The sequence below is a fragment of the Orcinus orca genome, chromosome 10, assembly GCF_937001465.1.
Source record: "Orcinus orca chromosome 10, mOrcOrc1.1, whole genome shotgun sequence".
Taxonomy (NCBI): domain Eukaryota; kingdom Metazoa; phylum Chordata; class Mammalia; order Artiodactyla; family Delphinidae; genus Orcinus; species Orcinus orca.
In genome coordinates this window covers 28,546,915-28,572,405 of record NC_064568.1, presented here as the reverse complement: position 1 = coordinate 28,572,405, position 25,491 = coordinate 28,546,915, and the positions used below count along the sequence as shown (strand labels likewise).

The following is a 25,491-nucleotide window of genomic DNA, read 5'->3' as shown; positions in this document are numbered from 1 at the left end:
TGACTCAACAACCCTATGTAAGAAGTACTATTATCATCCCACTTTACAGATGAAGAAACTAAAGTTTACTTAAGTATCAGGCATAGCTATACGGCATCTGTGTTTACCTGCTCCTTGGTCAATCTGGACCAAATGACTGGGATGGAGGAGGGGGTAGGGAGAGGTAGTGGGGGTGTGAAGTTTGATATTTTGTTCTAATGGTCAAGGAAAACACTGTGAAATGTCTGAACAATAACTTGTCCCAAGACCACAAGCTTACCTTCAGTACTGCAAATACTGTAAGAGATATATCTAAAGTTCTTTCTGATATTTCTTATATCACCAGTTTAATTGCATATAATACATATTAATTGGATGTAAGATCTATTTGAATATTTCTCACTGTAGCAGAATTATATAAGGAGAGTTAAATAATATAGGGAGCTGATAGTTCTGTTTAACAGAAAGTAAAAGTTGGGAAAAATATAATCTCAATGATTCCACTGAAGTGGGGGTGGAGTCAAGATGGCATACTAGGAGGACACAGAATTCGTGTCTCCGCACAACTAGGACACCTACCAGGCACCAGTGGGGGTCCATGGACACCTAAGGGGATGGGAGGAACCCCCAGCAACCAGGCAGGACATGGGGCATGGGGGGAGTGAAGGGGGAAGAGAAGTGGAGGCAGGTTAGGACTGGCGCCCCTGAGGGACAGCTGAGGGAGGGGAAGGGATCCCATGCCCAAAGGGGGATATTGGGGAACCAATGGGAGGGCAGAGGATCAAAACAGAGAGTGGCCAGGTTTCCCCTGCCCACTTGGGCCCCTAGGAACATGGTGAGATCCCAGGCCTAATCCTCTGCCCACTGAGGCCCCCTCCAGCCATGCGGATCCTGAGACAGTGGGAGGGAGGAAACGGGGAGCAAAAGTAACAGCCGGACATCTGGGACGGCACCCCTGAGGGGTGGCTTGCAGAGGGAAGGAGTTCCTACACCCAGCGGGACCCACTCACGGTTAGGGGTCCAGCAGACATGGGGGAAACCCTGGGGGAGATGGTGGGGAGGGGTGCAAAGGAACAGAAGGGAACATGGCCAGTGCTCTCCCTGTCCACTTAGGCACTGGGGAGCCGGCTGGACTCCCAGGCCTAATCCTCTGCCCTCAGAGCCTCCTTGCTGCTGGGCATAACCCAAGCCCCGCCCCTACACCCCCACCCAGGGCCCTACCTCTACACTCGGAGAACCCCTCCAATGCACTGGGCCTAAAACCCACCCACACACCCTTCCTCGGGGCCCTAACTCCAAACTCCAGAACCCCACACTCCAGAGGCCCTCCTTCCTAGTGCTGCCTCTCCCCTTCAGCACAGGTCCTAAGCAGAGGCCCCACCCCATGCTTGAAGGTAACCCTGCCAAGGCCCCACCCCCAGGGCCTTTTCTGGCTAGTGGGTCCTGAGCCTAGGTTCCTGCCAATGCTCAAATGTAACCACCCCCCACCCGCATAGGTCACCCCACCCTAAACCCCCGCGCCTGCCTCAGTTCCACCCCCGCCTAAACTCCACTGCCATAGCCAAGACTTTTATTTTCTTTTCTCCTCTATTAGATTGGAGTTCTGTTTTACCTTGTTGACTCATTGTTGTTGAGTCTTTTATATTTTTATTTTTCCTAGTAAATCTTTTATTTTTTGAATTTTACTTTATTCTTTAGACTTTCTTATTATTCTCTCCTTTTGGCTTGTCCCCCCCCCCCCACCCACCGCTTTATTTTCTCTGTTGTGGTTTTATTTTACCTTGTTAAAGTTATTTCAATTATAGTTTTATTTTTCCTAATGTATTTTTTATCTTTCTAATTTTATTTTGTTTTTCATTCTTTAATATTACACTGTTCCCTTTTTTCTTTCTTTCTTTGTTGTTTTTACAGCGCCATGAAGCTTGCAGGATGTTGGTTCCAGGCCGGAGATTGGGCCTGAGCTCCTGTGGTGGGAGCTCCAAGCCCAAACTGCTGGACTAACAGAGAACCTTAGACCCCAGGGAATATTAATTGGAGTGAGGCCTCCCAGAGGTCCTCATCTCAGCACCAACACCCGGTTCTATCCAACTGCCTGCAAACTCCAGTACTGAATTTCTCAGTTCAAAAAACCAGTAACACAGGAATACAGAACCACACATCAAAATAAAAAAAGAAATGACAATAAAATATGTTACAGACGAGGAAACAAGGTAAAAACCTACAAGACCAAATAAATGAAGATGAAATAGGCAACCTACATGAAAAAGAATTCAAAGTAATGATAGTAAAGATGATCCAAAATCTCAGAAACAGAATGGAGAAAATGCAAGAAATATTTAACAAGGATCTAGAAGAACTAAAGAGCAAACAAACAGTGATGAACAACACAATTACTGAAATTAAAAATACACTAGAAGGAATCAATATCAGAATAACTGAGGCAGAAGAACGGATAAGTGAGCTGGAAGATAAAATGGTGGAAATAACTGCCAGGGAGCAGAATAAAGAAAAGAATGAAAAGAATTGAGGACAGTCTCAGAGACCTCTAGGAAAACATTAAATGCACCAACATTGGAATTATAGGGGTCCCAGAAGAAGAAGAGAAAAGGAAAGGGTCTGAGAAAATATTTGAAGAGAAGAGTCGAAAACTTCCCTAACATGGAAAAGGAAATAGTCAATCAAGTCCAGGAAGAGAGTACCATACAGGATAAACCCAAAGAGAAACATACCGAGACACATATTAATCAAACTATCAAAAATAAAATACAAAGAAAAAATATTAAAAGCAGCGAGGGAAATGCAACAAATAAAATATAAGAGAATCCGCATAGTGATAAACAGGTGATCTTTCAGCAGAAACTCTACAAGCCAGAAGGGAGTAGCAGGACATATTTAAAGTGATGAAATGGAAAAACCTACAACCAAGATTACTCTACCCAGCAAGGATCTCATTCAGATTCGAGGGAGAAATTAAAACCTTTACAGACAAGCAAAAGTTAAGAGAATTCAGCACCACCAAACCAGCTTTACAACAAATGCTAAAGAAACTTCTCTAGGCAGGAAAAAAAAGAGAAGAACAAGACCTACAAAATCTAACCCAAAACAATTAAGAAAGTGGTAATGGGACCATACATATCGATAAATGTTAAATGTTAATGGATTAAAGGCTTAAATGTTAATGGATTAAAGGCTCTGACCAAAAGACACAGACTGGCTGAATGGATACAAAAACAAGACCCATATATATGCTGTCTGCAAGAGACCCACTTCAGAACTCGGGCACATACAGACTGAAAGTGAGGGGATGGAAAAAAATATTCCATGCAAATGCAAATCAAAAGAAAGCTGGAATAGCAATTCTCATATCAGACAAAATAGACTTTAAAATAAAGACTATTACAAGACAAAAAGGACACTACATAATGATCAAGGGATCAATCCAAGAAGAAGATATAACAATTGTAAGTATTTATGCACCCAACATAGGAGCACCTCAATACATAAGGCAAATGCTAACCATCATAAAAGGGGAAATTGACAATAACACAATCATAGTAGGGGATTTTAACACCCCACTTTCACCAATGGACAGATAATCCAAAATGAAAATAAATAAGGAAACACAAGATTTAAATGACACATCAAACAAGATGGACTTAATTTATATTTATAGGCCATTACATCCAAAAACAACAGAATACACTTTCTTCTCAAGTGCTCATGGAACATTCTCCAGGACAGACCATATCTTAGGTCACAAATCAAGCACTGGTAAATTTAAGAAAATTGAAATCGTACCAAGTATCTCTTCCAACCACAATGCTATGAGACTAGATATCAATTACAGGAAAAAAAATCTAAAAAATACAAACACATGAAAGCTAAACAATACAGTACTAAATAACCAAGAGATCACTGAAGAAATCAAAGAGGAAATCAAAAAATACCTAGAAACAAATGACAATGAAAACCCGATGACCCAAAACCTATGGGATACAGCAAAAGCAGTTCTAAGAGGAAAGTTTATAGCAATACAATCCTACCTCAAGAAACAAGAAACATCTCAAATACAGAACCTAACCTTAAACCTAAAGCAATAAGAGAAAGATGAACAACAACAACAAAAAAAAACAAAGTTAGCGGAAGGAAAGAAATCATAAAGATCAGACCAGAATAAATTTTTTTAAAAATGAAAGAAACAACAGCAAAGATCAATAAAACTAAAAGCTGTTTTTTTGAGAAGATACACAAAATTGATAAACCATTAGCCAGACTCATCAACAAAACAAGGGAGAAGACTCAAATCAACAGAATTAGAAGTGCAAAAGAAGTAACAACTGACACTGCAGAAATACAAAGGATCATAAGAGATTCCTACAAGCAACTATATGCCAATAAAATGGACAAGCTGGAAGAAATGGACAAATTCTTAGAAAAGCACAACCTTCCAAGGCTGAACCAGGAAGAAATAGAAAATATAAACAGACCAATCACAAGCACTGAAATTGAGATGGTGATTAAAAGTCTTGCAACAAACAAAAGGCAGGACCAGATGGCTCCACAGGCGAATTCTATCAAACACTTAGAGAAGAGCTAACAACTATCCTTCTCAAACTCTTCCAAAATACAGCAGAGGGAGGAACACTCCCAAACTCATTCTACGAGGCCACCATCGCCCTGATACCAAAACCAGACAAATGTGTCACAAACAGAGAAAACTACAGGCCAATATCTCTGATGAACATAGATGCAAAACTCCTCAACAAAATACTAGCAAACAGAACCCAACAGCACATTAAAAGGATCATACACAATGATCAAGGGGATCATTACCTCTTAATCGTTACCACAGGAATGCAAGGATTCTTCAATATACGCAAATCAATCAATGTGATACACCATATTAACAAACTAAAGGATAAAAACCATATGATCATCTCAATAGATGCAGAAAAAGCTTTCAACAAAATTCAACACTCATTTATGATAAAAACTCTCCAGAAAGTAGACATAGAGGGAACCGACCTCAACATAATAAAGGCCATACATATATGACAAACCCACAGCCCACATCGTTCTCAATGGTGAAAAACTGAAACCCTTTCCTCTAAGATCAGGAAGAAGACAAAGTTGCTCACTCTCACCACTATTATTCAACATAGTTTTGGAAGTTTTAGCCACAGCAATCAAAGAAGAAAAAGAAATAAAAGGAATCCAAATCGGAAAAGAAGAAGTAAAACTGACACTGTTTGCAGATGATGTGATACTATACATAGAGAATCCTAATGATGCTACCAGAAAACTACTAGGGCTAATCAATGAATTTGGCAGAGTAGCAAGATCCAAATTAATGCACAGAAATCTCTTGCATTCCTATACACTAATGATGAAAAATCTTAAAGAAAAAATAAGGAAACACTCCCATTTACCACTGCACCAAAAAGAATAAAATACCTAGGAATAAACCTACCTAAGGAGACTAAAAACCTGTATGCAGAAAACTATAAGACACTGATGAAAGAAATTAAAGATGATACAGGTGGAGAGATATACCATGTTCTTGGATTGGAATACTCAACATTGTGAAAATGACTGTACTACCCAAAGCAATCTACAGATTCAATGCAATCCCTAACAAAATACCAATGGCATTTTTCACAGAACTAGGACAAAAAATTTCACAATTTGTATGGAAACACAAAGGACCCTAAATAGCCAAAGCAATCTTGAGAAAGAAAAACGGAGCTGGAGGAATCAGGCTCCTATACTTCAGACTGTACTACAAAGCTATAGTAATCAAGACAGTATGGTACTGGCACAAAAACAGAAATATAGATCAATGGAACAGGATAGAAAGCCCAGGGATAAACCCATGCACTTATGGTCACCTTATCTTTGATAAAGAAGGCAAGAGTATACAATGGAGAAAAGAGAGCCTCTTCAATAAGTGGTGCTGGGTAAACTGGACAGCTACATGTAAAGGAATGAAATGAGAACACTTCCTAACACCATACACAAAAAATAAACTCAAAATGGATTAAAGACCTAAATGTAAGGCCAGACACTATCAAACTCTTAGAGGAAAACATAGGCAGAACACTCTGTGACATAAATCACAGCAAGATCCTCTTTGACCCACCTGCTAGAGAAATGGAAATAAAAACAAAAATAAACAAATGGGACCTAATGAAACCTAAAAGCTTTTGCACAGCAAAGGAAACCATAAACAAGACGAAAAGATAACCCTTATAATGGGAGAAAATATTTGCAAATGAATCATCGGACAAAGGATTAATCTCCAAAATATACAAGCAGCTCACATACCTCAATATCAAAAAAACAAACAACCCAATCCAAAAATGGGCAGAAGACCTAAAGAGACATTTCTCCAAAGAAGATATACAGATTGCCAACAAACACATGAAAAGATGCTCAACATCACTAATCATTAGAGAAATGCAAATCAAAACCACAATGAGGTGTCACCTCACACCAGTCAGAATGGCCATCATCAAAAAATCTACAAACAATAAATGCTGGAGAGGGTGTGGAGAAAAGGGAACCCTCTTGCACTGTTGGTGGGAATGTAAATTGATACAGCCACTATGGAGAACAGCATGGAGGTTCCTTAAGAAACTAAAAATAGAACTATCATATGACCCAGCAATCCCACTACTGGGCATATACCCTGAGAAAACCATAATTCAGAAAGAGTCATGTACCACAATATTCGTTGCAGCACTATTTACAATAGTCAGGACAAGGAAGCAACCTATGCGTCCATTGACAGATGAATGGATAAAGAAGATGTGGCACATATATACAATAGAATATTACTCAGCCATAAAAAGAAACGAAATTGAGTTATTTGTAGTGAGGTGGATGGACCTAGAGTCTGTCATACAGAGTGAAGTAAGTCAGAAAGAGAAAAACAAATAATGTATGCTAACACATATATATGGAATCTAAAAAAAAAAAAATGGTTCTGATGAACCTAGGGGCAGGACAGAAATAAAGGCACAAAAGCAGAGAATGGACTTGAGGACACAGGGAGGGGGAAGGATAAGCTGGGACGAAGTGAGAGAGTAACATTGACATATATACACTATCAAATGTAAAATAGATAGCTAGTGGGAATCAGCTGCATAGCACAGGGAGATCAGCTCGGTGCTTTGTGACCACCTAGAGGGGTGGGATAAGCAGGGTGGGAGGGAGATGCAAGAGGGAGGGGATATAGGGATATGCGTATGCAAACAGCTGATTCACTTTGTTATACAGCAGAAATTAACACAACGTTGTAAAGCAATTATACTCCAATAAAGATGTTAAATAATAATAATAACAATTCCACTGAACTCTTAGTACATGTAAGAGTAATACATTACTGGAAAAATAAAATAATTTAAATTCACATTCTCCAATATGAAGAATTTCTGTTTTATTTAGGTAAGCTTCTGAAACTTCCTTTCTCTCTGCAAGGTAGAAATCTTGAAGTTAAAGGCTATGAGCAATTACATACACTGGCTTATTTATCAGTTCTTAAATTTAGATTATAGAAGGTTTCTTGTGTTAGCTAAAGAATCGTCTAAATTCTTCACAAACATGATTATAGAATCCCAGAAAACAGATCCTGAAGAAATTCCTGTTTGTGACAATTCATAAAATATTTCAGCATGAGATCTAGGTGCAAGAGACATGAATTGCAAGGATTTACCACTTTTGATATTAAAGGGTTTCACATTTACTTTTAGCTTACTCATGTCGCATGGAAATTGATCTGAAATGCCATTTTAGGCAGATATTTGTCCTCATCATTAAACTTTTCTTGATGAATCCAGATCATCAATATGAATTATTTAATTATTGAAATCCTCAGAACATATGAAGGGAGTTAAAACTAATCATCAATATACCAAATAGCCCTAGGCTGTTAGGTATCTTCATTCCTCTGATTTTTTACAGACTCTGTAATAGCGGTCTTCTAGCTAAAGTTCACAGAATCAGTTATTTTTACAAGACTCAATTACCAGAAGCTCAACTTCTTTCCTAAAATTGATCTGTCTGAGAATGCACTTCTCAGACAAGGAATCATGGGGATGACAATTTCTGTTTAAAGACCTTGTCTTTTCATCTGAAAGCCACTGTCAAAGAAGACATTGCTCCTGAGAAAAAGTCCCATAAGATGCCATCAAAAAGGGACTCAATAAGAAATACAACGGAGGGGGGTACCTTATTTCACCAGCGGCAGAATCATTTCAAGCCTCCTCCTTACTGTGTCTAGAAATTCATTCTGGACTGAGAATTCAGAACTGAAAAGATAAGTCATTCAGAAGTTCATGAGAAAATTTATGTGAATACAAAATTCAACCTTAAAGAAAGAAAACCTGACCTAGCTGATTGAGTCAACAAATAAGTTTCTCAAAATAGTTTAGATAGGTAGACATTTTTCATAAGCTTAATGAGCTAAATCAGCAGCTTCACGGTTCCGATAAAATATATTTAAAGCATGTGACAAGATAAAAGCATTTTGTCCAAATAAAAATCATTTCTGCCAAGCTGTATTGAATTTTGGAATATTTTTATTTTCCCCAAGTCTGAGTGTATCAAGATGAACATGGTGCCTCTAAGAGAAAGAGCAACAAGTATAATCAATGGGTATTTGAGAGGCTTTGGTAAGTCTTTGGTGTACTTCCCAGAAACACAGAAAGTGAACATCTCAAATGACTGATTAACAAATACTTTTGCAAGTCAGTCTTTCCTTTCAACAAAATTGAAGGACAACTAATTGAGGTGTCAGAGGATGAATCATGAACAATAATTTGATGAGAAATCATTGTGTGATTTTGGGCATAAAACTAGTAAGGATTTTTTTTTAAATTCAACGATAAAAATAATCTCTCCAATCTCATCTACTTATTTGTGTGAGAAAGATTTCTCAATGTTTACATCTAGAAATATGAAAAATTGGCATTGTGATAAATCCTATCTTGTTCCAGAAATAAATAATATTTGACTTCATACAAAACTAGTTTAAAAAAAAATGTCCATCTCATTAACAGATGAAGTTCCAATAAATTTAACTTTTATATTTAGTGATTATTTATCAATATTTAATATTATTCGTGGTTTTGGTCAATCTGTGCTAGTAACAACGGTAATAAAAACTCAATCCAGATGTCATTTTTGAAATTTAGAGGATTATGGACTCAGGAAGTTATATTTATTTTAAGGTTCTGAGACTATACAATGATCAATAAAAATGTTTAAGCATATTTCATTGATAAAATTCTGTAAGGTAAGTAAATAAAAACATGAATTAAAAGAGAAAAAGTATCGGTGTACAGTTTTCAGAAAGAACTTGCTTTTATATTTTTAAATAGACGATGGTGAGAATCAAATTATAATAGTATTATAGGATCTAAATGGGTATACTTTAAAATGATTTAGACTTTTAATTTTAAAATTCCAACATTTACAATACACCAGAAATTATGTTCTTGGTAATTCTTTAAACTTATGATGAAAATTTTGAGGTCTATAATTATTCCAAAAATCTTTCAAGGTGTAGGGAACAAAGAAATTGGAGCTTTCTGCTTTATTTCTTCTGCCTTCTTATTTCTGGAATTAGAAAGTGTGCTTTCCTGGCCCTACTTTAACATTTGCTCTTTGATCCACTGTTCCCTTAGAAATTGAGGTCTCCAAGTCACAGAACTGTGGACATGATGAATTGCCCAAACAAATACGATACTAATTATTTGCTTTACCATACGACTCATTACAAGCTTCTTTTAAATAACAATCTCCTCTAGCGCTTCTGAAATATGGCTCCATGATTATAAAAATTCATCACTGAATTCTATTTACAGGCTCTTCACTTTTTAAGTCCAAAATACAAATGTGATGCTTTGATCCTGTAGCAGATTTTCAAGAATAATCCCTTATTAAGTGTCTTCACAAATATGTTATTGAGTTCAGCATGGCAACAAAAAGAAAACAGAAGAGAAGGGAGAAAGAAAAAAGAGGAGGTGAAAATGGTACGATGATATCACAGAAGGAGGTGGGCAACTTTAAGCAATCAGGCCTTTTCAAACATGGCATCGCCAAATTTTATCACTAATTCATAACAGGATTAAAACACAAATCGTTTTTTATCTGAGAACACAGATAAGTATTGGTTTCATATAGTTCTTGTCCCTATAACCAGATTTCTTTCCTGGTTTCCTCTTGGAGACAAGAAACTCCTAATGAAACAGGGGATAAGTATTTCTTGAGGTCTGATGATCCTTACAAGCCCCTTGACCTCTCTATGGAACTCCATTTTCTTATCTATAAAATGAGAAGGTAGCTCTCAACCAATAATTTGAGGAGGGGAAGGAAAGGGGGCAAGGAGGGCAGACGAGAAGGTCCATGTTTCAAGGGACGAAATTTTTTGACAGAATACCCACATCTAGCCCAACCAGATTCTGACTCAAGCTGCATCACTACCCTACACCCCTGTCAACATCGAGAACTCCTGCTATGGGGATTTGTGTTCTTTCCTTCAAAATGAACAAAAGGCTGCCATCACAGTGCATAATTTTAAGGTCCCTGCAGTAAAGAGATTCCATATTCTTCAGCTACAACTAGAAAACAGTGATATTCATTTGTTTCTCTTCTCCTATGTCCTTTGTTTCTGGCAAGGATCACTATTTACTCCTTGTAGCCTAGAAGAGGATGAAGTGTGTGCCTAGGAGGAGAAGGGAGATAAAAGATGTAGGTGGGGACATGTTTTCAGCCGCCATGAGGCTCAAGAGCTACATTAATCTGTAGTTCTATGCTTTCATGACTTCACAACCCTCCCAGCTTAAAAAAAAAAAAATTATTAGGAATTTTAAAAGATCCCCTTTTCTCTCATCTTGAAGCCTGTTAAAACATATTTGTAAAAAGGAGGTACAAAAGAAGAGGTTGCCAGATAAGGTACTTTTTCTAAATCAAAGGAGCTCCCAGACAAAGTGGGGCCTGACTTGGTGGTCAGCTGTCAGAGTGAAATTTAATTTAGCAGTAACAATAGACAAAGTATGTCAGACTAAGTGCTTGATCAAGAAACTGAAAATTTTTCAATAAAACAGCCTTGATGTCAGTTAAAGCAGAAACCCCAGGTAAAGAATGACTATGCTGAAAATAAATTAAGAAAACATCCCACAGACTTGAGAATAAAAATTCTTTTTTATCCTCCCAACTCACCTTACTCTATGTAAAGTTCAGAGGTTCTTGATTTCAGGAGGTTTTCCAGCCATAATGATGGGCTGGTGAAGACGTTTGTGTCCCTGGATCTAGTGATTATTGTCATGGCTCTGAAGGCCAGAGTCACTCCTATTTAGAAAATCTCTTATATCCTTTTAGATTATGCTTGATTTCTTTTTTTAAAAAATAAATTTAGTTATTTATTTGTTTATTTGGGGCTGTGTTGGGTCTTCTCATTGCAGTGGTTTCTCTTGTTGTAAGCACAGGCTCTAGGCACACGGGCTTCAGTAGTTGTGGCACACGGGCTTAGCTGCTCCGCAGCATGTGGGATCTTCCCGGACCAGGGCTCGAACCCATGTCCCCTGCATTGGCAGGCGGACTAGTAACCACTGCGCCACCAGGGAAGGCTTATGCTTGATCTCTTTTCATCTAATTAATTACATCTCAGGAACCAAGAAGTAATTACATTAAGCACTTGGAGGCATGCCTTCAGAAATGTCACTATGGCTTTCTGTTTGTTTGCTTTAAAGCAAACCGGCACTCTGGAACTTAGTTCAGATTAGCAATTTTGTGCTTTCAGTTAGATACAGTGCAATGGTTCTACTCCTGGTTGCTAGAATAAGAAAGCAGGTGAAAGACATATAGTAATGTGGTTCAATCTCCCCTTCCCTCTCTCTGTCTTTCTCTCTGTCTCTCTCTCCTTTGTATTCTACTTCAGTATAGTGATTTGAGGCCTCTGGGTTTGAGCTGGGAGCATAGAAACTATTCTCAAACGTTTACTTGTTTACCTGAGGGTCAAGTGGGATGAAAAGCAGAACAGGAAGACAGAACTTTCCAAGGACTGGCACTGGTCAAAGCACAGAGAAACGATATGGATCTTCAAAGGGACATTTTTTTCTTTTTCTTTCTTTTTAAAAACTGTTGTCAGTCTAATAAGTGTTGAAGACTATTTGCTAAGCTGTCCAAAGACATAATGATGCTGAGACTGCTCCTTCACTTGTCTACTCTCAAAGGCCCCTGGGAACATCTGCAACATGCACGCAGGCCTCTTCCAAACAAAAGGAAGGAGGTCCAAAGAGAATGTGCTCTCAAAAAAGCTGTAAACGCATTTAAAGAATTCTGTGAAAGCTCATCAGCTACCTGATTTCCTAGGCAGAGCCTCTTATTACCTTAACCATGATTTAAGACGGGAGCATGTGGGTAGAATAAAGACAGAGGGATGAGAAGTGGAGGAAAAGGAAAGGTGATGAATGATTAATGAAAATCTAGTGATGAATGGAACAAAGATGTTAAAAAGTAATAAAGCATTCATCCCTAGGGTGGAAAACAGGACAAAACAGGACAAAACAAATATGAGTACTAAATTGCCAAAACAGTAAAATAAGAGAGTAGAACAAACAAAGAGAGTAGGACAAAGAAATGCCCATTTCAGTATAAGCATTGTTGAAAGGACACAGGGGATTTGGGAACTTAGCATTTACGAGTTATTTGCTTAAACAAAAATAAATTTATGTTGCCTGATTTCCTAAAAGTTACTTACTGATAATGGGCCATTTATGGATAAGAGCCTGCAGCCACCCAGGTATATACGGAAGCCAGCCTTTGTGTCTGTTCAACTTTTCTTTCTTTGCGAAATCTGATTCACAGCATTAGAGTGCAGGAGAACCCTCAGTTGCATGGCTCCATCACTAATGAAATGAGCTCCTGGCTTTTCAGAGCAACCATAGGGTATACACTGGGCTCCCAGAGGAGCACTCTGTGTATGAATTACCTATGTGTGTGCACAACCTAAGGGAAAACTCATATGAGGCACAGAGGAAATTTATAAACACAAGCTGCACATTGATAGGAATACAGAAACATACCACAAAGGGGTATAGACACCCAGGTTTTTCCCAAAAGCTGACCTGTACACATGCAAGGGCAAGATACCACAAAACAAGCCCTATGGCAAGACAAGCAATGAGAACAACTGAAAATAATAATGTGTGTGTGATTTACTTATTTTGAATGTTAGTTGAAGGAAAACAAGTTTAACTGGAAGATGAGCTGAGCTCATAAAAACAGTTATGGAGATTATTCAGAAAACTTCTGGACACATGCAAGAACCATGAAGGATGGCAACACATGTTTTGAAAAAATTAGGCCTCATTTCGCATGACAGTTTTGTTTTCTACTTTTCTCTGAATCAGGTGTATCACTCGTACAACTTGCACTCCCATCTCCCATGATTAGGGACACAGCTGCGCTCACATAAGATTCCCTGAAGACAAGGTTCCAAGATTCATTTGTCACTTTGGTATCCAATATGCTCCACAGCTTTCTATGAACTGATCAAATGAATGAGTAAATGAACAAATGAATGATTTGCTGAAATAATATTGTGAAGAATTTTGTAACAGAGGGGCATCATCTTCTACAAAGGCATTGATTTATTCTATAATATCTCTCAGAATCGCAAGACTAATCAGCAGATATTGAAAAGGAACACCTGCCTCAGGCAGAAGTGACTTTAAAAAAAAAGTCCTGCCACAAAACATTGAAAACGATGGTAACAAAGCATATTTCAAAGTTGGGCAGTCTACCAAAAAGGGAAAAAGAAGATACGGGAGGAGGTAAAGACTTAGCCCTGGTGGAATCAAGATAGCGTACTAGAAGGACGTGGAATTCATGTCTCCTCACAATTAGGGCACCAACCACACACCCGTGAGGGACCACAGACACCTAAGGGCATGGGAGGAAAACCCAGTGACCGGCTTGCGGGATCCTGGTTCCCAGGCTGGAGGTTAGGCCCAAGCTCCTGTGGTGGGAGCTCCCAAGTCCAAACCGCTGGACAACAGAGAACCTCAGACCCCAGGGAATACCAATCAGAGTAAGGCCTCCCGGAGGTCCTCATCTCAGCACCAAGACCCAGCTGTATCCAACCACCTGCAAAGTCCAGTGCTGGACGACTCAGGCTAAACAACCAGTAAGACAGGAATACAGCACCACCCATCAAAAAAATAAATAAATAAATGAACTGACAAAAAAAAAAGTTAGAGACAAAGGAGCAAGGTAAAAACCTACAAGACCAAATAAATGAAGATGAAATAGGCAACCTACCTGAAAAAGAATTCAGAGTAATGATAGCAAAGATGATCCAAAATTTCGGAAACAGAATGGAGAAAATGCAAGAAACATTTAACAAGGATCTAGAAGAACTAAACAGCAAACAAACAGTGATGAACAACACAATTACTGAAATTAAAAAAACTCTAGAAGGAATCAATACCAGAATGAGGCAGAAGAAAGGATAAGTGAGCTGGAAGATAAAATGGTGGAAATAACTGCCAGGGAGCAGAATAAAGAAAAAAGAATGAAAAGAATTGAGGACAGTCTCAGAGACCTCTGGGGCAACACTAAATGCACCAACATTGGAATTATAGGGGTCCCAGAAGAAGAAGAGAAAAGGAAAGGGTCTGAGAAAATATTTGAAGAGATTATAGTTGAAAACTTCCGTAACGTGGGAAAGGAAATAGTCAATCTAGCCCAGGAAGCACAGAGAGTACCATACAGGATAAACCCAAAGAGAAGCATGCCAAGACACATATTATTCAAACTATCAAAAATTAAATACAAAGAAAAAATATTAAAAGCAGCAAGGGAAAAGCAAAAAATAACATACAAGGGAATTCCCATAAGGTTACCAGCTGATCTTTCAGCAGAAACTCTGCAAGCCAGAAGGGAGTGGCAGGACATATTTAAAGTGATGAAAGGGAAAAACCTACAACCAAGATTACTCTACCCAGCAAGGATCTCATTCAGATTCAAAGTAGAAATTAAAACTTTTACAGACAAGCAAAAGTTAAGAGAATTCAGCACCACCAAACCAGCTTTACAAAAATACTAAAGGAATGTCTCTACGCAAGAAACACGAGAGAAGGAAAAGACCTACAAAAACAAACCCAAAACAATTAAGAAAATGGTAATAGGAACATACATATCGATAATTACCTTAAATGTTAATGGATTAAATGCTCCAACCAAAAGACACAGACTGGCTGAATGGATACAAAAACAAGACCCATATATATGCTGTCTGCAAGAGACCCACTTCAGATCTGGGACACATACATACTGAAAGTGAGGGGATGGAAAAACATATTCCATGCAAATGGAAATCAAAAGAAAGCTGGAATAGCAATTCTCATATCAGACAAAATAGACTTTAAATTAAAGACTATTACAAGAGACAAAGAAGGACACTACATAATGATCAAGGGATCAATCCAAGAAGAAGATATAACAATTGTAAATATTTATGCACCCAACATAGGAGCACCTCAATACATAAGGCAAATGCTAACAGTCATAAAAGGGGAAATAGACAGTAACACAAGCATAGTAGGGGACTTTAACACCCCACTTTCACCAATGGACAGATCATCCAAAGCGAAAATAAATAAGGAAACAAAAACTTTAAATGACACATTACACAAGATGGACTTAATTGATATTTATAGGCCATTTCATCCAAAAACAACAGAATACACTTTCTTCTCAAGTGTCCATGGAACATTCTCCAGGATAGACCATTTCATGGGTCACAAAACAAGCCTTGGTAAATTTAAGATTTGAAATTGTATCAAGTATCTTTTCCAACCACAACGCTATGAGACTAGATATCAATTACAGGAAAAAAATCTAAAAAATACAAACACATGAAGGCTAAACAGTACAGTACTAAATAACCAAGAGATCACTGAAGAAATCAAAAAGGAAATCAAAAATTACCTAGAAACAAATGACAATGAAAACCCGATGACCCAAAACCCATGGGATACAGCAAAAGCAGTTCTAAGAGGAAAGTTTATAGCAATACAATCCTACCTCAAGAAACAAGAAACATCTCAAATACAGAACCTAACCTTAAACCTAAAGCAATTAGAGAAAGATGAACAACAACAACAAAAAAAAAAACAAAGTTAGCGAAAGGAAAGAAATCATAAAGATCAGATCAGAAATAAATGAAAAAGAAAGGAAGGAAACAATGACAAAGATCAATAAATCTAAAAGCTGGTTCATTGAGAAGATAAACAAAATTTTTAAACCATTAGCCAAGTCATCAAGCAAACAAGGGAGAAGACTCAAATCAACAGAATTAGAAATGAAAAAGAAGAAGTAACAACTGACACTGCAGAAATACAAAGGATCATGAGAGACTACTACAAGCAACTATATGCCAATAAAATGGACAAGCTGGAAGAAATGGACAAATTCTTAGAAAAGCACAACCTTCCAAGACTGAACCAGGAAGAAATTGAAAATATAAACAGACCAATCACAAGCACTGAAATTGAAACTGTGAGTAAAAATCTTCCAACAAATAAAAGCCCAGGATCAGATGGCTTCACAGGCAAATTCTATTAAACATTTAGAGAAGAGCTAACATCTATCCTTCTCAAACTCTTCCAAAATATAGCAGAGGGAGGAACACTCCCAAACTCACTCTCTGAGGCCACCATCACCCTGATATCAAAACCAGACAAAGATGTCACAAACAAATGAAACTACAGGCCAATATCTCTGATGAACAGAGATGCAAAAATACTCAACAAAATACTATAAACAGAATCCAACGGCACATTAAAAGGATCATACACCATGATCAACTGGGGTTTATCCCAGGAATGCACAGATTCTTCAATATATGCAAATCAATCATTGTGATACACCATATTAACAAATTGAAGGCTAAAAACCGTATGCTAAACTCAATAGATGCAGAAAAAGCTTTGAACAAAATTCAACACCCATTTATGATAAAAACTCCCCAGAGAGTAGGCACAGAGGGAACATACCTCAACATAATAAAGGCCATATATGACAAAGCCACAGCCAGCATCGTTCTCAATGGTGAAAAACTGAAACCATTTCCTCTAAGATCAGGAACAAGACAAGGTTGCCCACTGTCACCACTATTATTCAACATAGTTTTGTAAGTTTTAGCCACAGCAGTCAGAGAAGAAAAACAAATAAAAGGAATCCAAATCAGAAAAGAAGTCAAACTGTCACTGTTTGCAGATGACATGATACTATACATAGAAAATCGTAAAGATGCTACCAGAAAACTACTAGAGCTAACCAATGAACTAGGTAAAGTAGCAGGGTACAAAATTAATGCACAGAAATCTCTTGCATTCCTATATACTAATGATGAAAAACCTGAAAGAGAAATTAAGGAAACACTCCCATTTACCATTGCAACAAAAAGAATAAAATGCCTAGGAATAAACCTACCTAAGGAGACAAAAGACCTGTATGCAGAAAACTATAAGACAGTGATGAAAGAAATTAAAGATGATACAAGCAGATGGAGAGATATACCAGGTTCTTGGATTGGAAGAATAAATATTGTGAAAATGACTATACTACCCAAAGCAATCTACAGATTCAGTGCAATCAAACTACCAATGTCATTTTTCACAGAACTAGGACAAAAAATTTCACAATTTGTATGGAAACACAAAAGACCCTGAATAGCCAAAGCAATCTTGAGAAAGAAAAGCAGAGCTGGAGGAAGCAGGCTTCTGGACTTCGGACTATACTACACAGCTACAGTAATCCAGACAGTATGGTACTGGCACAAAAACAGAAATATAGATCAATGGAACAGGATAGAAAGCCCAGAGATAAACCCAAGCACTTATGGTCACCTAATCTTTGATAAAGAAGGCAAGATTATACAATGGAGAAAGACAGCCTCTTCAATAAGTGGTGCTGGGAAAACTGGACAGCTACATGTAAAAGAATGAAATTAGAATACTTTCTAACACCATACACAAAAATAAACTCAAAATGGATTAAAGAACTAAATGTAAGGCCAGACACTATCAAACTCAGAGGAAAACATAGGCAGAACACTCTGTGACATAAATCACAGCAAGATCCTCTTTGACCCACCTGCTAGAGAAATGGAAATAAAAACAAAAATAAACAAATGGGACCTAATGAAACTTAAAGCTTTTGCACAGCAAAGGAAACCATAAACAAGACGAAAAGACAACCCTCAGAGTGGAAGAAAATATTTGCAAATGAAGCAACTGACAAAGGATTAATCTCCAAAATGTACAAGCCATTCATACATCTCAATTTCAAAAGAACAAACAACCCAATCCAAAAATGGGCAGAAGACCTAAATAGACATTTCTCCAAAGAAGATATACAGATTGCCAACAAATACATGAAAGGATGCTCAACATCACTAATCATTAGAGAAATGCAAATCAAAACCACAATGAGGTGTCACCTCACACCAGTCAGAATGGCCATCATCAAAAAATCTACAAACAATAAATGCTGGAGAGGGTGTGGAGAAAAGGGAACCCTCTTGCACTGTTGGTGGGAATGTAAATTGATACAGCCACTATGGAGAACAGTATGGAGGTTCCTTAAAAAACTAAAACTAGAACTGCCATATGACCCAGCAATCCCACTACTGGGCATATACCCTGAGAAAACCATAATTCAAAAAGAGTCATGTACCATAATGTTCATTGCAGCACTATTTACAATAGCCAGGACATGGTAGCATTTACAATAGCCAGGACATGGTAGCAACCTACATGTCCATCTACAGATGAATGGATAAAGAAGATATGGCACATATATACAATGGAATATTACTCAGCCATAAAAAGAAACGAAATTGAGTTATTTGTAGTGAGGTAGATGGACCTAGAGTGTGTCATACAGAGTGAAGTAAGTCAGAAAGAGAAAAACAAATGCCGTATGCTAACACAAATATATGGAATCTAAAAAAAAAATGGTTCTGATGAACCTAGGGGCCCGACAGGAATTAAGACACAGATGTAGAGAATGGACTTGAGGACACGGGGAGGGGAAAGGGAAGCTGAGACAAAGTGAGAGAGTAGCATGGACATATATACACTACCAAATGTAAAACAGCTAGTGGGAAGCAGCCGCAGAGCACAGGGAGATCAGCTGGATGCTTTGTGACCACTTGAAGGGATGGGATATGGAGGGTGGGAGGAAGATGCAAGAGCGAGGGTTTATGGGGACATACGTATGCGTATAGCTCATTCACTTTGTTATATAGCAGAAACTAACACAACACTGTAAAGCAATTATACTCCAATAAAGATGTTAAGAAAAAGAAAAGGAGGAGACAATAGCAACAGCTCTACTGGAATTCAAGGAGAGGACTAGAGCACTAAGACAAATCAATAACAATAATAAAAACAGCAGCAATTACTTATTAGTCACTATGTGTCAGGCAGTATATAGGCATAACCTAAATTAATTTTCATAAAATTTCTTTAGGTAAGTACTTTTATCACCTTCATTTTACATACTGAACCTGAGCCTGAGAAATGGTAAGGAATTTTCCCAAAGTCCCCCCAGCTAGTAAGTGATAGAACCAGAACTTAAATACACATTTGTCTGTCTGACTCCAAAAGAGGCCCTAATCAATACAGCACTAGTACAAGTGACTAATCATGGAAAGAAAGGCTTGGGTTTTGTTTTCCCAATTTAGAAATGATGCAGGACAATTCTAGAACCTTTACTTGTGATCAAATGGTAAACCAACTAGCTCTTAAATAATTTAAACACCATGTACGTTTATCACCTACCTTAAAGAAGTAAATGTCCAATTTTCAGTTTCTCTAAAGAGTTATTTAATTCTGGGTTTCCTAAGTTTGGCCACAAAGGGGATTTGACTGTGAAACCTTTCCTAAGGCCCATGAGATTGTTGGTCAGTCAGATATCCATAACAGACAGTCTATCAACCTGATATATCATTCCAGCAATGGAAGTTCAAAGCAAAGATTTTTAAGGCTACTGAGATAAGGTAAAATGAATCTTTCCAATATTCTTTCCTTTGCTACAGAACCAAGTTAGCAAAAACTAAATTATAAATCACAGTGTGTCTAATTTAATCACATATTTACCTTAAAAAAAATTTTTTTTGGTCCTTCTCTCATGTAGGGAACAAATATGTATTCTCATTTAAACCTCTGTTGTAACTATTCCCATTGTCCCCAGGCTCCTCATTCTCTTTCAATGTGTCTATCTTCAGTAAAACACAAATAGTTCAGCTTGATTGCACAGCTGATAAACCTTAAAGATAATAAACTGGACAGAGTAGCAGTGAGATTCTAAATTAGACAGACCAGCAGTCATCCTCACAGTAATGGAATAAATAAAGCATGAACAATTAAATTAAATGACAATTTCTGATTTGAAGTCTGGTTTTCCTGTTTTTACTCAGTAGAAAAATTAGGCTGTACTGGCCTTCCTTAGGAGGAACTTTCCTTAGAAGGGATCTGTGTGCTTATTTTTTACATATAAAATATCTGATATATCAGCTACAATGCACCCTTATCTACCTCATAATTAACTTTAAGTATGTATTGCCTTTATATTATATCCAACACAATATATTTTAGATCAGTTTGAACAGTTAAGATCGGTTATAAAGAATTTTTCTTCATTAGTTGGACTTAAAACTATTTTGGCAAGTCCCCAACATAAAACGGTTCAGTCATGTTATTTTCCTTTTTATTCCTTCAAATGTTATAAGGTACTATTCTATGTCTGGTAGGGGCATGCAGGAGGCGGGAGGGAGGAAGGAATGAACAGACCTATAGTATATTTTGAAAATAAGACAACTCAGTAAGTATATTTTGAGTCTCTTCAACATATTGCCTAGGAGGTCTAATAGATTACCACATATGGGAACAGAAACAGAATCTCATCTAATGATATTCCAAAAATTTAGTGACTTGTAGTTTCTTTCACACTTATACTCTGCATAGTGTGATACTATGTAGCACATTTAATGCTCTTTATGCCTTGGTGTTTTAATGTAAAAGGAAATTCTTTGCTCTATAGCTTTAAACATTATCCGGGAGCTGGCTCCCATGGACGCCTTTCACATTCCTACTCAGAACTCTCAGAGAAAAGCTGTCATTTCTTGTTCTATTCAAGTCAGACTACCTCGTCTCCAGACGCCAAGAGTAAAAGGAATGTCTAAGATAACACCTTCATTTATTCATATGATTTTCATCTTGGACAGTATTATAAAAGCCAGTCATAAATTGGGAAAATAATGGGATAATGTGACATATATTATAAAATGAAATTTATGATCCAAACAGAATAGAAGAGATACTGCTGCACACGAGGGTTATATTCCTGTCATCAACAAGTGTCTTTGCACATGACCTACACATAAATCTCTTTCTAAGGAAGAAAAAGGAGGGAGAAGGCTAAACTCTAAAGGGCTCACTTTTACAAACATATATAATACTTAGCATTTTCATATGAAATTCAACCTTGTTCTGCCTAAAAGAAAACTTAATCAAACAACAGAGAAGCAAACTCTAAATACTAATTTTATTCCACTTAGCACTTGAAAATGAATACACTAGGTCTTGAAAGAGGCCCAGCTAAGACTTCTACTAAGCTTTAAATTGTCTGGTAAAACTGAGTTTTCTTTCTGGAGGGAAGAGCTTCTGTCTGGGTTTTCTTTTTCTTTTTAAGGAAAAGAAATCTGTATAATTATACGTCTATGTTTACATGTGTGGAACAAAGTATGGATAAAGAAAGAAAAATGGACCATCAAGAAGCTAGTTATCACTAAGTACGTAAAGGTGTAATAGTCTAACAACGCCAACGAAATACATACTGTAACAACACTGTAATTTAAACCAAGCTATCAAAATATTTCAAAAGAGAACAAATTTTATGATTTTTAAAATGAAATACGATCATTGCTATTAACAATATGCTATAAAATAAATATACTAGACATAGCTTCTGTTAATAACTACTACAGTTTCTCAGGAAACAATCTTTACAGAGCAAGTCTGATTAATGTACAAGAGACAGCTTTTCTTCTTTGAGCCCTAACCATATGCCATTGTTTCCAAGAGAGTGTTTATAAAAGCTATAAAGATGATAATGTTTTAAACGTCACCTTGCCTATATTTAGCAATTGTCAATACAAAATATCTCTTATTTTACTTTCTCTCCACCCTCTATTGCCTAGTTAGACATTATTTTTCCATCTCTATATAGGTTGGTCTTCCTAAACAGGAAAATAACCAACATAATCTTACACACAAAATTTGACGACATTTCTTTCAGAGTAATATGACCTGTTTGACATCTGAAGATCAAGACAGGGATAATGATTTATTAGGTCAAACCACACAGGACTTATATATAATAAGCTGCAAGACAAAGCTTATTAAATGATTCCACTAGTCACATAACTGAATATAAAAGGGGAAACGTTTCACTGACTTTGGTCAAACATGATAGTTGCCGCAGTAGATTAAAGGTCCCAGAAGTACTCTTAGTTAGGTTGGGGACCAAATGTCACTCCATATGATTTTGTTCTTCATGGGCAATGTCTCCAAAGGGCTAGATTTGTAAAAATCTAGCCTGAACCCAGGTATGAATTTTGTTTTGCTTTTCCCTTTTGAGTGGATAAGCACTTGGTGCATGAAAATATCACCTTTCTTTCTTATCAACAAAAGCACTAACAAACAGAATTCAGAAGAATTCAGATTTACAGATCAAGAAATATGGCAAATGTTCTCAGTGTCAGAACAAATATGAAATTATCCAGGAAGTAAATAATAAGTTTCTGGAACATCCAAATGTTGGCTCTCCTACTTGCCATCTACCAAAGCATGGAGAAAAGTAAGAAACAGAAATAACAGAAGCTCAAATTACTCATGTGGTGCTTCTTAATATATCTGTTGACTATCTTCTGTGGGAAAAGATTGCAATAAATAGGAAAAGATGTGGTGATTATATGTAGCTTCTGTTTCTGCAGTTCCAGCCCCTAAGTTTTATTTTCCAAATAGCCAAGGACTGCAGTTATCAAAAAGATAACCCTTTCCAAATTAAGGGAATAATAATGGAAAGAAATAATTGTTAAATAAATAAAAGTAAACATATATTTTGCCATATTATATATTATTTACATTTTATATGTTATGTGCATAAAATTTTATTGATATATACTCCTAAAAGTTAAAATCTTGGTTGCCACTGAGTAATAAAATCAGAAGTCATTTTTATTTTTACCTCTATACTTTTATGCATTTTCTGTTGCTCTACAATGAAGATGGAATGATTTTATACTCAGGGGAAGAAGGGGACATTCTTCTCCTAGCACCACACCCACGTCAAGAAGAAGAAGCATGAGTACGAAGAGGGGACAGAAATATGATAAAAGAGCCTGCTTTATCCTCTTCATCTGCCATTTTTCCTCTTCCTCTCTTCTCTGCTTTCCTCGGCAGAAGCCATGAGTTCTTCTGGGGTATGGGCTGACTCCCTCCTCCAGCACTGACCAGTGTGCCTCTGATTCTCACCAAGCCTTGGTTTTCCCTTCTACAGAATGAAGATAATAATAGTACTTATCTCCTAAGAAGTCCAGGCAAGATAATGCAAGTACAGTTCTTAGCACAGGGCCTGGCTCAAAGAGAGGACTCAACAATGTTAAATGCACATTTCTTCACCAGTCTTGCCAGATCTGGGAAATCTTAAGACTTACAAAATACTTTATGACATACAATATGCTTAAACAAACAGTAAGTAAATTAATCTATAAACTGAAAGTAAAATTCAGAGCTGAAATTCAAGCCTTATCCTCCCCATGCCTGAGTTTGATAACCAAACAGCACTTTTGAGCTGGACTGACCCAGTGGTGTGCTGAAGCCACCTCTAGACTTATAAGAGCCCATTGTTAAATTTCAAGAATTTTGCAAGCCAGTTGTTAAACACAGCCATTATTTAATTAATTAATTTATTTTTTAAATTTCTGACCAGTAGCTTCTTCTTTTTTTTTTTAACATCTTTATTGGAGTCTAATTGCTTTACAATGGTGTGCTAGTTTCTACATTATAACAAACTGAATCAGCTATACATATACATATATCCCCATAACTCCTCCCTCTTGCGTCTCCCTGCTACCCTCCCTATCCCACCCCTCTAGGTGGTCACAGAGCACTGAGCTGATCTCCCTGTGCTATGCGGCTGCTTCCCACTAGCTATCTATTTTACATTTGGTAGTGTATATATGTCCATGCCACTCTCTCACTTCATCCCAGCTTACCCTTCCCCCTCCCCATGTCCTCAAGTCCGTTCTCTATGTCTGTCTCTATGTCTTTATTCCTGTCATGCCCCTACGTTCTTCAGAACCATATTTTTTAGATTCCATATATATAACAAAGCCATTATTAAAAATTAAGTTATATAATTTTATAAACTATAATATGTAATTCACAATTAAGTAAAAATATTTTAAAAGGGTAATAAATACACAAAACTCATCACTTTCCAATTCTTTTACTATCATCTTTACTCTTAAGGTTACTTGCATCTATTATAGCTGTATGGTGGAAATGCTGTTTAACGTACTGCTATTCTGCATCTCTGCCCAAGTCCACTTTCAGTCAAGTCAAATCGGTAGTTTAAAAATGGCCAAATTGGGCTTCCGTGGTGGCGCGGTGGTTGGGGGTCCGCCTGCCAGTGCAGGGGACGCGGGTTCGCGCCCCGGTCCGGGAGGATCCCACGTGCCGCGGAGCGGCTGGGCCCGTGAGCCATGGCCGCTAAGCCTGCGCGTCCGGAGCCTGTGCTCCGCAACGGGAGAGGCCTTGGCGGTGAGGGGCCCGCGTACCAAAAAAAAAAAAAAGAGGCCAAATTGGCAAATGCTACAAATCAAGATTTGATATTGTTTTGTTCATTTGAGAGAGATGGAGAATATGCATATCAGACTTAAAAGTGTGCCACATCTGTAGATGTTAACTCTGAGTAGAACAAAAAAAATTATTGATGTATTCTTCCAGCATTTAAAACTATTATACAATATTTTTCACAGAACTACACTTGTTCATCAATTGCAAACATAGAGTGGCTATGGATTCAAGAGTTTGACAAAATCAACAATAGTGTTATATGAGAATCTATTGGCTTCTGGAACTTACAATAAAGAGTAGTGATTATTTCATTATTATTTATAAATTATAGCTACATATCCTTTACATCAGTAAAATTTATAATAAATGCACACGTGCGCACACACACATTCTTTTCCTGGAGAGCCAGTGGTTAAAAACTTACCAGCACACCACTAAGCTAACCATTGCTTTAACCTACAAGGAACCTATAAGCTCTCAGCAGAGCTCCAGGCCCATCTTCAAAGCACTAAAGGTGGGGTTTAAAAGGTTTTAGCTTCAGTTGAGTCTACCCAACTGGATTATTATATTTAAA

The 25,491-nt window shown here is 37.4% G+C and overlaps 1 protein-coding gene across 15 annotated transcripts in view; it reads right to left on the bottom strand.

Moving 5' to 3' along the window:
* Window positions 1–25,491, bottom strand: part of FHIT (fragile histidine triad diadenosine triphosphatase) — a 1,448,428-nt gene that overhangs the window by 1,200,534 nt on the left and 222,403 nt on the right. The gene's annotated exons all lie outside the window — the stretch shown is intronic.